General features: G+C 35.1%; 1 pseudogene; it reads right to left on the bottom strand.

Annotated features, from left to right (window-relative positions):
* Nucleotides 1–4,741, bottom strand: part of LOC137938385 (protein transport protein SEC23 D-like) — an 80,383-nt pseudogene extending 75,642 nt beyond the window's left edge.
* Nucleotides 4,742–16,449: the final 11,708 nt, after the last annotated feature.

Raw genomic sequence — 16,449 nt, 5'->3', positions numbered from 1 at the left:
GTACATGAGGAGGCATGCGCCAAGAAGCACATGACCATTCGAAGGGGCATGTGTCCAGCAATTTCCCCAACTATATTTAGGGGGGCTGGATGAGTGCCAATCAATCAGACATTGACATAGAGACTTAAAGGAGCGCTCGAATATCTTGTATGTAGACAGATTTGTGTATATGAGAAAAGGTTTATTGTGTGCCAACTATTTGTATGCAAGGGAGGCTGACTAGTGTGGGTTATCCCAAGGACGCAACTAGGCCGACACAGGTAAAAGTAAATTCAACTTTCCACTGCATAACTGAACCCATGCAACACCTAAGCTCTAACATTACAAGCATGATCTTTTCACAGTATGGCACCCCATGAATGAATGAGCAGGCCAAATCGTCTCACCAAAATCGATTTAAAAAAAAAATGATCCCTATGAAAAAAATATTTTCTGAGTAATTAAGAGTGAATTTTACTCTTGATTGCAGATGAACAGTTAATGTCATTCTACATCATTTCAAAAAAAAAATTATTCTTTAATCATTCAAAAAAAGTGATTCCACGTTCATTCACAAAAAAAAAAAAAAAAAGTATGATTTCTCAAAATGATGGATATAAGCAAATCAACTTACATGTCCTGAGGAAGTGTAGAGTCATCAGTATTAGAGTACAGAAACAGTGAACCGCCACTCTCGATGCTAAGGAATTTTAATGAAGCTAAGTCTGTATATTCATTGGTAACAGCAAATATGTCCACACAAACCCCCGATTGAACAGCAACAGCTGCCTGTGCAAAGTCATCATGGGTTATTTTTCCAAAGATCTGTAGATTCTACAAAACTCAACCATTTCAGCACTTGGGTGTATATAGGCATAAGGCAATTTACCAGTTCTTTGTAGAAGGGTGTCTGCTCAGGAAGCAGTGTACAGTCTGCTTCCTCTCCTTTACTGGCATATTGCTCACCATAACGCCTTGTATCTAATTGACTAGCTCCATAATCAGGAGGACCAGACAAAAATGTAAAAACCCTAGCTGCAATCAATTTTTGACCCACATAAATATCTAATAAACAAATGCTGATAGTCACTAATGCAGTCGATTTTGGAGCCACATAACCAATAAACGAATGTTTATAAATACTAATACAATTAGTACAATCAATTTTAAGAAAACAAAATTCAGAAAGGTAAATTGAGACAAGATATTCTTCCAGGCCCCTATTGTCGCCCTTGAGAGGAAACATTTCACCCAAGGAAAAGAACATGTTATTACCTGGTAAGAGGAAGTATCCAAAAAAATTGTGACCAGTGCTTTTCCAGGAAACCGATAATCAACCATTGAAAAACCAATTCTTTCAATTGGCAACATTTAGCTCATTTCCAGCCATTATGGTTTCACAAGACATAATTAATAGAATGAACATATACTTTTCATAGTGAGGGATAAAGACAATCCTAGATTCAAAGCAGAAATCTTCAAAAATACGAATAGAAAAACAAGGAATGACTCTCCAGATTTATCCCTCACAATAAGTTGCATGCATATGACTAATGAACATCAATGGGAAAAGAACAATGAAAACACTCAACTTTTTTAAAGAGAGAGCATCCAGCAATAAGGGGTACAGGCCATTTTTTCAATAATGAAAAAGATTTTATTAGAAAAAAATTAATGATAGATTTTAGTTGAAAGAATAAGTCTACCCATAAGGAAAATAGAACCAGATATATCTTGTGCATGGAAAAGAGGAAGACATCAAACATGGATGACACACTTTGGTGGCAGTAACTGCAAGAATGTTTGATGATCTAAATCTGGTGCCACCAGATGTCAATAAGTTGAAAGATTAACAGAAATTTCCTCATAGCCTTTTCTCATCCAAGGATGGAGGCTTTGCAATTCAAGACCACTTCCTAAGAAACAAAATGTCATTCTGTAAATCCATTTACAGGTAATATGCATTTACTTGATTTTCAACAAACATCACTAAATAGTTAGAACAAAGATGACTATAAAAGAAACATATGTTAATTTATTTTGGTCCATGATAATGTAAAAGAAGCACAGGGAAGTAAGAATTGGACTTTACCATACCCAGTGCAAATGTATTTCCGTATTCTGATCCAAGGTAGTTAATTAGAGCCTCCATTGCAGCACCAAAACCTCTGCCACCTAATAATATACCATCAAGTCCTTGTCCAGCAGCTATAGTTCTTTCCCATGAAGTTGTAGGTTTCAGTGTTTCCAAGGCTGCAGCTATTCGGTCTTTCCAAGGCTTCAGTCCTTGGAGAATGAACCAAACCTTCACTAAAATCCATTTTCCAATTGATTGTAGTGTTGGTAGAGATTCTTTTTTTTTTAACAATTTGAAGTCAAGGGTATGTTGACATTGTCCATCATAAACATACAGGAGCCAAGAAAGAAAACAATGGCATGGCATCTTCAAGCTCAAAGGGCAATGAAGCATCTGTATCTGGGGGGAATAAAGACATTTTTGACAACTGGTATGGGTCCTTGCACATCGTATAAGCCTATCTTATGACTGAATATAACAAGCCCAAACAGAGAACCCGGCCCAAGTGCTGCAAATGTAAAAGGTAATTGGTATTAAAACATTATCATAAACAAGAAAAATAATTACCAATGCAACCACAAATGTGTGAAAAGCTGAGGGTGATCTTCTAAAATATTGATCACCTTATGAAGGCCAATACTGAGATAAACAATTGCCCACCTTCTAAAGCAGCCAGTAGCGCACTTTTGATCAACTCCAAAAACTCCTCAGATGCTGCATTTATGTTCAGAAGTACAACAAAAAACTAGTAAGTGAATTCTAGCACAATGTAAGGGATAGAGCATGTTGAGAACTTAAAATTTTTATATCACTAATAAATGTGCAAAATAATTAATACAGTTTTGAGCCTCATGCCAACTCATCATGTTGAACTTGTAGAAGACAAGATTTATGATTATAATTCCGCCTCCATGTAATATCCATGAATGATAACCATGAACACAAGATTACCCTCATCATCTTGCTTTTGCATCACAGCCGCAAACAACTTTTAGATGGGCTTTTGAGACATCTTTGAGAAAGTTTTGCTTACTATGATCCATTTAGAAAAAATAAAAAAGGCTAGAAGAACTGTAATGCAATACCATAATGGATGTAGGGTCATAAATATTTAGTGGATGAGCATTCAAGTGATTGAACTATACAATGTTCCTGAAACATGAACAGTATCTTTAATGAAGTAGCCATTTGTTAATGCTTGATGACACCAAAAATGAAAAAAGAAGAATGCCAATTATATTTTCTCCCAATAAATCTTCAGGCAACATTTGGCTCCTAACAGGTAACGTAAACATACAAACATAGCAACATAATCACCTCAATACATGAGCCATCTTATCAGTAAACCATGGTTAAACATTTAACAGTAACAAAAGAAGACACCCCTACAACACTTACACCTCGATCTACGAAATACAAACTCTATATAAGGTACTAATAAACACTTTCGAAAAAAAACAAAATGCAGTAGTAACATCGATAAAGATAAAATGTAGCAAAGTTCGCATATGAAATGAAGGGTATCATCACAAAGACTATCGGATCTTACATGCAAGATCCACTGCTGCAACATAAACCGGCCGAGCCTTCACAGCTTCCTCGCCGTCATCTGGTAAGATCAAACGCTATTAGACTTAAATTCTCACAGCTAAATGATCTAGTAAAACTCGGGTTCAATTATAATAAAACGGAACTCTACCAGGTAGCTCGAGATCTATGAAGGAAGAGCACATCTCTGCACATAACTCCGGTTGAGAGTAACGAGCGATTGTTTCTGACGTTAACCCATTAAGAGTGCCACAGAGAGAACAAGTCCCAGCCCATTGTTCAAGCTCGCAGTAGGAATTGAAATAAGCCCAGCAATTATCGCAGCGAGGAACAAGGTTACCGTTGGACCCGGAAACAGGGGGGTTACCAAGCTCGTCAACCGGAGAAAATGGGGAAACGGTGACTCCCCAAGGAAGGCCGGAGGCTTCCTGTGCATCGGGATCGGTCGGGAAACGAGATACCGTCGCCCTAATCGCAGCGAGGAACAAGGTTACCGTTGGACCCGGAAACAGGGGGGTTACCAAGCTCGTCAACTGGAGAAAATGGGGAAACGGTGACTCCCCAAGGAAGGCCGGAGGCTTCCTGTGCATCGGGATCGGTCGGGAAACGAGATACTGTCGCCCTAACCGCCATCGACGAGAAGACAGCAGCAGAGTTGCAGAGCGAGGTCGATAAAAACCCAAATAATGAGGGAGAAAAAAAACACACAGACTTCTTACCCAGACTTCTTACCCTGCTGGCCTCGATTCGTCTAACCAACGCCGTTTGAGCTGGTCCGGCCAAAGAAAAAGCGGGTTAATTCAGAGGGGAAAGCATGGTTCGGGTTTTGAGAACCCGAACCCCAACTCGGAGACCCGAACGGTTTAGAAATCAAACATTATCCTTTGTCTCATTCCCAAATCAACCTAGTAATTCTCCAATTAAAATATTTTTTAAATATAAAAATAGTTAAAGAATACAATGCATAAAATTATTATACAATGTCAAAATATAAATAATAAAAAATAAAAAAATAGATAAGTTTTATATATATGTTATTTTAATTTTAAAAAAATATCAATAAGGTATTTCCATCAAGTTTAGGTCAAATTTGGGAAAACCCAAGCCTACCTCCAACTTCGGTTTCTTTCCCTCCATCCCTTCTCCTCCCAACGGAGTGAATTTAAGTTTTTTTTTTTTTTTTTGCCCACTCCTAACTTTGATTATGTGTTGGACCTCGAGTCCCAAACTTGACCTGAACTTAGGGTTTTCCCCTTCTATCCCTTCTCCACCCAACGGAGTAAATTTAAGTTTTTTTTTTTTCGCACACTCCTAGTTTTGATTATGTGTTGGACCTGAGTCTTTGATGAGGACAATGTAACCTCAGGTTTGTGGAGGTCATGAGAAACATGATTGAAAAATAACAAGGTATATCCTAGCTAGCACATATTTTACTTATGTTATGGAGATTACATGTAACGAGTCATAAAAAATTTAAGGGTGTGTATATGCCGATAGAACATTATAAGAAAAATAAATAGAGGAATTTTTTTTTTGAATTTTTTTCTAATATTTGCACTATTTAATGAATAGAAAAAGTTTTCTTTTTTATCTTCTTTTCTTTAAAAAAATAACTATGTTTCTTATTGTTTAATCTGATATCATGGGAAAAGTAAGCCAAGAAGATTTATGTTGATCGCTCATTTTCTATATTTAATTTCTTATTTTGTTCCAATTGTAAACACTACAGCTACGTAATTATTATTTTATTTTATTTTCAATGGCGTCACAAATGCAAGAAAATTTTCTAAGGGAATTTGTCAATAAAAACATCATCCAATGAGAAAATTAGTAAAAGAAAAAATAATTTTCTCACCGTTTTATTTTCCTAAGTCGACACAAATGATCGTTAAGCATTGATGTTAATGTCTTATGCAACTATCAAAATTAACTAAATCATCTCTTACAACAGCTGAATTGCCATCAATTGTGCATTAAATTGGAAATTGAAGTGAAGAAAAGTATTGATGTTGTTAGATACATACCCTTTATTACACACTCTAGTGGTCTATGGTATGAGTTGGAGCGAGAAAATAGAAGATTTAAGTTGTTGAGTCAATACCCCAAAGAAAAAATTGAAAGAAAACTATTATGAAGATGGCAAGTAAAGTGGAAGACCTTAAAGATCGTAAAAGTCAAATTTTATATAAAGTTATAAAACCTAGTTCATATGGATTAAACCATGGAATTTAATAATAATTCAAGTCCATCCAAGAAAAAAAATGTATTATTGATCCATTCAGTGTTTTTCATGGGTTACCCTAGATTTGAGAAAGGGTATATAGATGTTATGACCCTCAAAGTAGAACTTAGTATGTTTCGATATATGTTTCCTTCTTTTAAGATAATCCTTAACTACCGGCCCAACATGTTCAAATATCATTCTCATGGGGAAGTACTTATTGTCCTACCAATGAATGCATTGGAAGATATAGATAATGGCAGAGTTGAAAATTGTGATGCTCCTCTTCAAGGCTCCCTATAGTCATTTCTTCCAAAGGAGAGTCCTCCTCTTCCTTATTTCCTAATTTGCATTTGCTTGTTGTTATTAGGAAGGGAGTTAGACAATGTACTTGATTTCCCATCTCAAAGTTTTTGTCATCATTTGATTGATTCTCTTCTTGCTATAAGGTTTGTTTTGTCTACTCTTGATGTTTCATGTGTTCCCATTAGTTGTGTCGAAGCTTTTTAGAGTCCTCATTGAAAATCTAGAATTGAAGATGAAAGTGTTGCTCTTGTGTCTTAGAGTACTTGGTATCTCTTTATATTCCTCCCCTAAATGCCAAAAATGTGGATTGCATATGGGTCTTTACCATTCAAGTCAAAGATCAATTGGTAACTAAAGATTACATACAAACTTACGGCATTGACTATCGTGTGAGATTTTTCCTAGTTGCCAAATTAAATTCAAACCAATTTGATATCTATGGTTGTGAAAACGGGATGCTCACTTCAACAATTGGATGACATTTTTAATACAATGATCTCAATGCAAAAGTCTATATAGAACAACCACCTAGTTTTGTTGCTTAGGGAGAGTTAAGTAAAGCATGCAAATTGCATAAAGCCATTTATGGGTTGAAACAAACCCTTCGATCATAGTTTGAGCAATTCAATCGTGTTGTTCTAGGGTTTGGATTTCATAGAAGTAACTATGATCAATCTATATTTATTTTGGAAAGAGTAACAAGTTGTGTGATATTGATAGTGATGATAAAATTTTGTCTGGAGATGACAAAGGTGGACTTGTTAAGATTAATGCCTATCTTCAAAAGCATTTTCAAATTAAAAACTTTGGGATTCTTAAATACTTTTTTTGGAAATAGATGTGGCAAGAAACAAATCATGTATTATTTTGTCTCAAAGGAAATCTATAATTTATCTTCTAAGCGAAATTGGATTATTGGGAGCTAAACTAGTTGATACACCACTAGAACCTAATCTTGATTTATTTTATGCTAGTTCTCCTCCTTTAAAAGATCTAACTTCTTATATATGCTTAGTTGGAAAGCTCATATATGTTATTGGTGATGAGGTTGATATATTGTATGTTGTGGGACTAGTTAGTAGGTTTATGGGAAAACATAGAAAAGTTCATGCAAAGGTTGTTCAATGAATACTTTAGCATCTAAAAGGAGGACTAGGGAGAAAATATTTTGTAAGTATTAGCATCACATAAAAGTGATGGACTACTATGCTAGAGACTATGTTGGATGAAAGGTGACATGAAGTCAAGCACTGGTTATTGTACCTTTGTTGGGAACATTTGGAGCATTGAAAAGTAAATGAACAAGAAGTAATAACAAGATCAAGTACAGAGGCTGAATGCAAATCTATGGCACCTATCACTTGTGAAATGATCCAGATACAATCTCTTTTGTCAAAATTTGGTGTGGAGGTAAATTTGATTGATAGTTATCAAGTGATAATCAGACCTTTATCTTTATAGCCAATAATCTTGTTTTTTATGAACGAACGAAGTTCATCAAATTATATGGTCATTTCACCAAAGATTAAGTGTACTAAGTGGAAGAATCATAACCCCTCATATGAGAATTGAACATCAATTGACAAATATATTTACTAAGGCATTGCATGGAGCTTAGTGTGATACCTCGTGCTCCAAACTGGTATTATTTGATGCATATTTCTTAGCTTGAGGAGGAGTGTTAAAAGTTAATTAAAATATGTACGAGTGTAGTTTATTGAGAACCTTGGGGGTAATTTTGTAATCATGTAATCACTCTCATATTTAAGTAAATGCAATGCATGAGTGAGGTGTAGTCAAAATTTTCAAGTTTGCCCTCTTTAAATGTTTCTCTTTTCTTTCTTCTTCTTCCTTTGTCTTCTACTACTTTACTTCTTTCTTTTTCCTTATCTTCATCTCTCTTACTTCATTTTTTTTATGTTCTTAATTAAAAAAAGATCATAACTTTATTTTGTCATCTGAATTTTTCCAAATATAATGTCTATTAACAAGCCATGCCTCTATTAGCCCAGTGCCAGCAAAATTAACAGCAGAAAACCAATTAAAAAAAAATCTTTCCAAGAATAGAGCCTTTTAAGTTAGTACCACATGAGATTCTTTGGAATGAATTCACCTCCTTGGGACCCTCAGGTGCCTCGAACAGCCCCTCCTACCCACATTAGAAAGTCCAATCTCTTGCAATGATTGGGTTCTCCTCACTGACATTTTAACTTGCATGAATTTAAAACAAATATAGTCGGGAAAAAGAGAGAGAGAGAGAGAGAGAGAGAGAGAGTCTCCTTCTCCAAACCCCAAAAGCTCAAAATTTGATAAAAATGTCCTACTATTTGTCTTTCATCTCTACTGGTTGAACTCCAAAAACACATTTAAATAAGGCCCCGAGTTTGTTCACAATTCAAATTGAGTAAGGGCATTATGAGAGCACATGCTAACATTCCTTACTCCCATCAGGGGCTTTTAAAATAAAATTCAGGAGAATCCCATTGAAGAAACTCCAGAATAGCTCTTGTTTCTAAAAGATTAGAAACCCTCAAAATTCTCACAGAGAGTTAAAAAACTCTCCAGCTTTAACTTACCTCGTTCTCATTATATGCTTTGCTTGAGATTCTTCTTATACTGTCCTTGAGCTCCATGCGTTTCAGATATCAAGAAATCCTGTCTTCCTTGACCATTCTTGTTTTGGCTTTTTGTCTCGACTTGATACAATGCCAATCTCTACAGTGTGAATAACCCACGTTAGAAAACAACATCTCTGTCCTTTGTCGTCCTCCTTGACTTGGATCTTCATGGAAAGAACTGTAAACCCTCCTTTTTTTTCATCAGACAGATCATTTGGGTCTCTGAGTAACTTTGTTGGGACCATGCTCTCTCTGAACAACTGTTTGATAGTGGAAGACAGTCTCACATGTGAATTTTGTTGAGCAGCCACTCAAAAGAAGGAAAATGTAATCTCCATGGAAATGGAATCAAGACCCCTTTTTTTCTCTTTCTTGTAATGGTGAAATGCCAACAGAGGTGTCTATGTACCTACTGCAACAGAGCAAGGAACGATGCTGTTTCAGGCATCCATTGTAAGAACTGGTCAAGAATGGAATAGTAGCAATAACTCTACTGCCTACAAAAGGAGGTAGAGGGGAACTGAAACATAGCTGGAAACAACCCCACCGTGAAAGTAGAATCGTCGACATGGACATGGCATGCCAGAACCGAACCCCTCACGGGAGTCGGAGCTAGCGATGCATCTGGGTTTGTTGATCAGTATATGCTGCTTCTGCATGTGTTTGTTATATTGACTACGTCAATTCCCAAGGTTTACCATATCCATGCAGACATAGATGTACCCATTGAGAGCTCAGATATGGATTTACTGAACTTAAAACAACTGAAGATGGAGTGTCTAATTCGTTCTAAGTGCATCTGAAACGAAGAACTGTGAGAAGACATGGACGTGCCCTTTGGCGCACACATGGCCAGGCATGCAAGCGCTGGTTGGCGATGGTGGCTGATAGCGACAAGAAGATGTCAGTCTGGGCCCAGGACTCAGTCACAGATGATATCGAAGATGACGATGATGATGGGAATGATGATCTGAGGATCAAAGCGTGGAAATCGAAACTAGGGTTTTTGTGTTTGGTGGGGGGTGGGGGAGGGACTGAGTAGTCTATTACGAGGAACAAAAGGGATCCTACATAGAGATGGCCAACAGTTCCTTTTTCTATCTGGTGCAGATTCTCATTGTGAGACTCCTAACTTTGGGGTTGGGATTTTAATAGATGTGAAATTTAGAAAAAAAACTGAGTTGGAGATAAAAGGCCACAATATGTTACATGCTCTCACATGCTTTGTATATATTAGGCATAGTTTGTAAGGTTGACAAGGAACAAATTTAGAAGGGTGGTGAATAAGTTTGTTAACTTTTGCTTTTAATTTTAAATGATTTTGCTTAATTCCTATGTATGTATTTGTTTCTTCAATTAATCCAATGTGTAAAACTAAATATATAGTTTAAAACCAATTTCACAGTTTACATTTATTCATAGTGATCAATGGCAACGGCGCCAAAAACTTGATGTAGAATTTAGTTACATCGGCTTTAATACCTCGCAAGCGTACGAATCGTTCATGTAATTTAACGGGAACCGAGGGTCATATCCACAGGGAGGACTGAATTTTGTGTATTCTTCAGTCAACTAGCCTAACCAAATATGATGAATTAATATTAACTAAACACTAATTATATCCTAAATTATCAAGCAATCATCTGGTTAACTACTTGCACAATAGGAAACGTCAATTTTGGATTTTACGGTGATTCGTGCCTCTCTCGAGCGCCACGTAACCACAAATCCGATTTCTCAATCCTTGCGTCTAGCCCCTCTCGGGCGCATAGAGTGAAAGACAAAAATCGGATTAAAATACCAAAATCCAACCTCAATTATAATCATACCCTAATTAGCTAATTTAATCAAATATCCGGAAAACAAATATTCAATAAACATTAATTATCAAATCAGATTCAATAAACATTCAAAACCTAAGTTCAAACTATATAAAAAATTAAATTAAAAAATGACGAATTATATTGCTGGAGAGTTATATTGACCTGAAAAATATTGTCTTACAATAGGCCTCACCATTTCCAAACATTTTACTGAGACTCTTTTCCTGGTATGGGCGTGGCTGAGCCTTCAATTCCATGTTTAAGTCAGGGTTCACCTGCAGTTAGCAACATCAAGTCAACAACATACCCATGATGTGTGACAAGGAACAAAACTGGCAGAACATCAAGCATTTGTGAGAAATAAAGCTTACTGTATCATTTTTGAAGTCATACTCCTCCAACATGGGATAATTTAATGCATTTGGTAAGCACCTTTGCTTGACACTTTCAACCTGTAAATGTTTAAGTTAGGTCAAAAAAATTATAACCACTAATCACTTAAATATACATCATCATTCATAGACCACCCTACCTGAGCAGGATCTATTTCAAAAGAATGGGTTTCTTTCTCTTCAGCTACTGCTGCCACATCAGCATCAGTGAACAACTTCTGATGACCACCACCATCCATTTCACTCAAAGCTTTGCTAACTGTAAATACATCACTTCCTTGTGAACCCTAAACAGTAGATCAAGAGTTTGCATCACCATCAGAATTGTGTCAAAGTTCTCATGATCTATCATAGAAATTTAACCATTTATCTGAAGGTTTAGCCATAGTGACAAATAATCTCTCCATGCTGTAGTGTGATAGTGGCTTTGGAGATGATAGTTTTGATTCACTATGCAGGCAAAAAATGATTAAATTATTTAACAACACAATTTTTTTTTTCAAAAGAGATGTTCAAACTCCACTTCCCTTCTATGAAAAAGAACAAGATCAGAAGTTATTTTCTTCCACTGTAACAAGCAAACAACTTCATGATTTAAATGGTAAATTCAACCATTTTGAATAATAGTAAAATATGTAAAGAATAGGCATATAGATGAATCCATAGAAACTCCTATGTAAATTTTATGTCACTCGCCAAAAAGATAAGAGAAAAGACTAAAAAAAAAAAGGCACAACTCAGAATAACACCTCAGAAAAATATAGTGGACATGCATGAAGAAAATAACAGCAAACTAAATTACCTCATTGGAATAAATTCTCTCTTTAGATATAACCTCGTCCTTCAGCAAAGTCTTCAGCACCTGCAAGTATCATTTAAAGCATAAGTTCCAAATTCCCCTCATCACCATAAGAATAATAATAATGATAATAACAACATCAATAATAATAATAAACCACTTGTGATAGAATACGAGACTAGATTCGCACCTCCGGGAAAGGGGACTCCACAAAGTACCGGTTCTTCTTAAGTACAAGTTTTACTTTCCCATAATTAGAAGTTGAAGCATAATTGAAATCAATCATTTCTTTAGGGAGCTTAGTCTTTGATAGCTTGTTCAAAACAGTAATTATAGTTTCAGTCTCGAGCCCAACAGAAACAGCACCATACAAGGAATGAGGCGCCAAGTTATACTCATGCATAGACTCTGGCCTGCACAACATTTTTCCAACAAAATGAAAATGAGCAACCACACAGAGTTTTAAGTAGAAGAAAATAGAAGGACATCTTAAATACCGGCAAACGGGCTTAGCAATTGCAATGAGGAAATCATTGGCTTGCTTATACAATGGTGATAATGTCTCAAGAAAGATCCGGCCATCAGCGCAAGCCCATAAAGGGCGGTTTGCATGATCAGGCTTTAATTCAAGTTTAGAAAATCCCCTCTTCGTCAGTTTGCTTTCATCTTCATGATCCATATTCCGTACCCATAAACACAATTCAAGCACCTAAAGTAAACTAAAAACAAAAAGCTATAACAAAACGAAAAAACGAATAAAAGTAATACCTTCACGACGATCCTCATCAAAATGAATTTAGTTCTTTGCCCTATAGATGTCTGTACATTTTTTTGAAGAATGGTCATAATGAATTTAGTTCTTTGCCCTATAGAGTAAACTGCTGTTGGGTTTGTTGTTTCTAGATTTTGCCATTTGTCATAAATTTCTTTTCCTAAGGCTCCTGGTAATTTCCTGAATAACTTTGTACCTAAATCTTTATTAAATGCATTCCTTGATATGCATGCATAATAAAAGTAATCTTGGAGGAATTTCTTAACATATTTGTAATTATGGAGACTAAATTGTTCTAAGTAAACTACTGCATCTTTTTGTAATGTAATGAATCCTAAGTTGGGATCATCTCCTGTTACTAACTGATAAACTTTATTAACAAAATTATATGGATTGGATCCAAGACTCATTAAATGACCAAATTCTTCTAGATTTCCTCTTTTGTAGCTTTCCCATAAGTCTTTTACACTTTCTCCTAAAAATGTTTCTAAGTATCTATACTTTTCTTCTAAATCTTGGGATTGAAAGTTTTGGATATAGTTTGAGACTACCTGGTTTTTCCAAAGATCTAATACTGTTGTCCATTATTGAGGATCATGGGCTGAAAGATTAAGAATTTTTCCTTTGTCCATTTCTTGAAACTTTATAGGTCTTTCTGTCTCCTTTCTTTTTCCTTTAGGACGTATCCTATGATCGAAGTTTACTGGATCACTATAAGGAATCCTTGGCATATTTCTTGAGTAATATACTTCTCTAGGAGGAGTTCTTGGGTAAGTGGTATAGCTATTACGAGGAATAGAATTAGAGCTTTCTTCATCCATATATTCTTTGATACTTAAGAGTTTCTTCTGTTTCTATTTTTTCATCTTCTTTAGGTTCCAATGGCATTTTTCCTATTCTTATGTTGGCTTCTTGGTCATAATAGAGATATTCTTCTTCTTGGATTTTTCCATTTTTTATTAAGTCTTCTTCTAGATGAAGAAGTTCTCTTTCTGTCAGTTTTAATTCAAATTCTTTAGGGTATATTATTTCATCTGTTTCTAATTGTATATCAACTAAGTCATAATTTTCACTAGAAATTGACTTTGTATCTTCTGTACTCTTTTGTTCATAACTATTAAGTCTAATATTTATATTACCTTCTGTATTAGTGTACATAATACTTTTTTCAGGACTAATTATTTTTTCTTCTCTAAATTTCAGGTTCCATTCTAATCCTGCTAAGACATCTGGGGAATATTTGATGGACTTAATTAGTTTAATTCCCTTACCTATTAGATTTACTACATCGTCTATCTTGACTTTAAACCTAGTAGTACTAGAACAAGTGCATCTCCCTAAAAATCCAATGCATAATAAAAGATTGTTTCCTACAAAGGATTCATATCCTTTTGTCTGAATACCTATTTTAATATATTTCCTAAAATCTTGTAATCCTATAAGAAAATCAGGGGAGCAATAAAATATTCCTCCGTTCTGGTTCATGTCTACTTCGGTAATCCCTAACATAGCCTTTTTAGGATCTGCCCATCTATCATCATAGATGCTAAGAAGAGTTTTAGTTCCTAAATGTTTTCTCCCTAATCCTTTAAACCTAAATGAATCAAAGTATATAATTTCTTAATTTCTTTGAAGGCTTGTTCTACTATTAAATTTATGTTTACTGAATCTTTTCCTACACAGCTAATTTGAATTTCTCTATAATGTCTAAATAATCCAGTGTTGAAATCTAAAGGTCCTGTTCTATGTAGTTGTCTAGGATTAAGAAGGTTAACTTGATTGTTACTGAATAAAGTAATATCTTGATATATATCTATTATTTCATCTAATTGTATGTCTCGTTGATCTACACTTCTTCTTCCTGTTATCCTATCTATTATATTAAGGTTTCTAGAGGAACTTCCTATTTCTGAGGTGATTCCTTCACCTCGCTGTGAAAGTGTCATGATTTTGTAGTTGTTGATATTCTAGGTTCTATTTTGACAAAATTTAATTTTTGGGTAATTAAATCTATTTCTTTATCTATGTTTTGCTAGGATCCTTTACTCGTTTTAAGATAATCTAGGTTTCCTGCTAATTTGTCTGTTCTTATTCTTAAGTTTCTTGTTTATTCTTGTATTTTGTTTAAATTGATTTCTATTTCTGTTAATTTAATTTGTAGATTATTTCCTAGACTTATAATAAGGTCTACAATGCTATTGAGCTGAGGGTTATTTTTGTGTAGAATATGTTCTTCACTATTAAAATGACACTTTAGAGTATTAGGTCCTATATATTTTGTATCAAATCTTGTAGGAAGTCTAAGGTCTAAATAATCTATTTTTCTGAAAGGTTCCAGGTCTTATAGGCTCTGATACCAAATTGAAGGGGGTACTCTATTTAAATTAATCAGGATTATTTAAATCAGGAGTATTTGAAGGTCTTTGTGTTTGAAGTCTTTGTCTTCTGGGTGTAAAAACTTGTCTAGGGGTTTCTACAAACCTTCTATAGGAATATAAAGATAAAGTAAAACAGATACAATTAAAAATGAAAAGATTACAAATAACTATCACTAAAGCTATTAGAACAAATATCATGCGTCTAAAATTCTGACTCTAATATTAGCAATTAAAAATATATAAGATTCTAGAATATTTTCTAATTTTTCTGGCAGAAAGACAAAATATCCAAATAACTCTATTACTATGATTCCTAAGAACAGGATGCTAGAATAAGTTCCTATAGTTTAAATCTTTTACCGTAATGTAAAGCTTTGTAAAACAGGGCTAAGTATAAGTAAAAGATAGGTAGGAAGAGTAAAATTATTCTAGAAAACTGTTTGATTAAATTATAAACTAGCCAAAAAAACATAAACGGTACGACGACGTTGTGACTTCCAAGAGCGACGCTTGGCTCAAAAGAGGCAGAGGCGTCTGTCAGGGCGTAGCCCTCACTCAGTAGTTTCCAGCCTAATATACCTTTTATGTATAGACACACAATATATATAGATATTCTTAACAGACAATAAAAGCAGTATGGATTAAACATGTAAGAACAATTCCTAGGGTAATCAAAAGCACAAGCATAGAAAGGATTTTTGAAATCAAATAGGATGAGTAATTCCCGAGAGGCATACTTTAGATCAAAGTTGTTTAAATCTTTATTCTCACTCCTTCAGGTATAGGGAACCAAAGACACAGAGAGGTGTGCAATTTCCTAGCACTGTAATGCTTCTGCCACGGGCTCCAGCATTTAGTCCCAAGATAAACAAAGCCCTCAAACCTCCTTGGGTATAAACGGGTAGGAACAAGGGACACATGGACCGTGAAACATTAGAGGAATACAACAATATTTTTACTCTGTGCTTGGGATTGACCCCGGATTAGAGGAGAGAGGTACAGACTTAAACAGACAAAGATCTAAAGTTTCCCCTTAGGGAAGTTCTGAAGACTGAAAGAAAATAACTGGGATGCACACTTACTTTGGAAGCAGGAGTTGGTCGTAGGTGAACTCAGAAAGAAAAGAAAAGGAAGCTCATGGGTGGAAGATCAAGGAGGAAACAAACTGCACTCTTTCATTCATATCTTGTGAAACATACATAAGGCTATTTATAGCCAAGGGTTGCCGACACTTGGAGATAAAGGGAATCACCCAGGTGCTCATTGGGCCCCATCATCAGTGAGTTTTCTCTTACTGCTTTCCAGGTGTGCGGTTACAAAAAATAAACTGTACAAAAAGTATACAAAGTCAAAAGGTACAATAATGGAATCTCTCTGTCTCTCTGTCTGTCTGTCTCTCTCTCTTTTACTAAATATCTTCTTATCTTGAATCCTATTAATTAACTGTGATTTGTCTGGTATGTTATAACTGTCAGTAATAGTATTATCATTTAATCTTTTATAATTTATAACCATTCTAGAATTGCCTCTTTTTTG

The sequence above is a fragment of the Aristolochia californica genome, unplaced genomic scaffold (genome assembly GCF_029961685.1).
Source record: "Aristolochia californica isolate CCGP_79_NKW_82.1479 unplaced genomic scaffold, dmAriCali1.0.hap1 SCAF_8, whole genome shotgun sequence".
Classification (NCBI taxonomy): domain Eukaryota; kingdom Viridiplantae; phylum Streptophyta; class Magnoliopsida; order Piperales; family Aristolochiaceae; genus Aristolochia; species Aristolochia californica.
The sequence above is the reverse complement of the archived record's forward strand: the minus strand, read 5'-3'. Positions and strand labels throughout refer to the sequence as shown.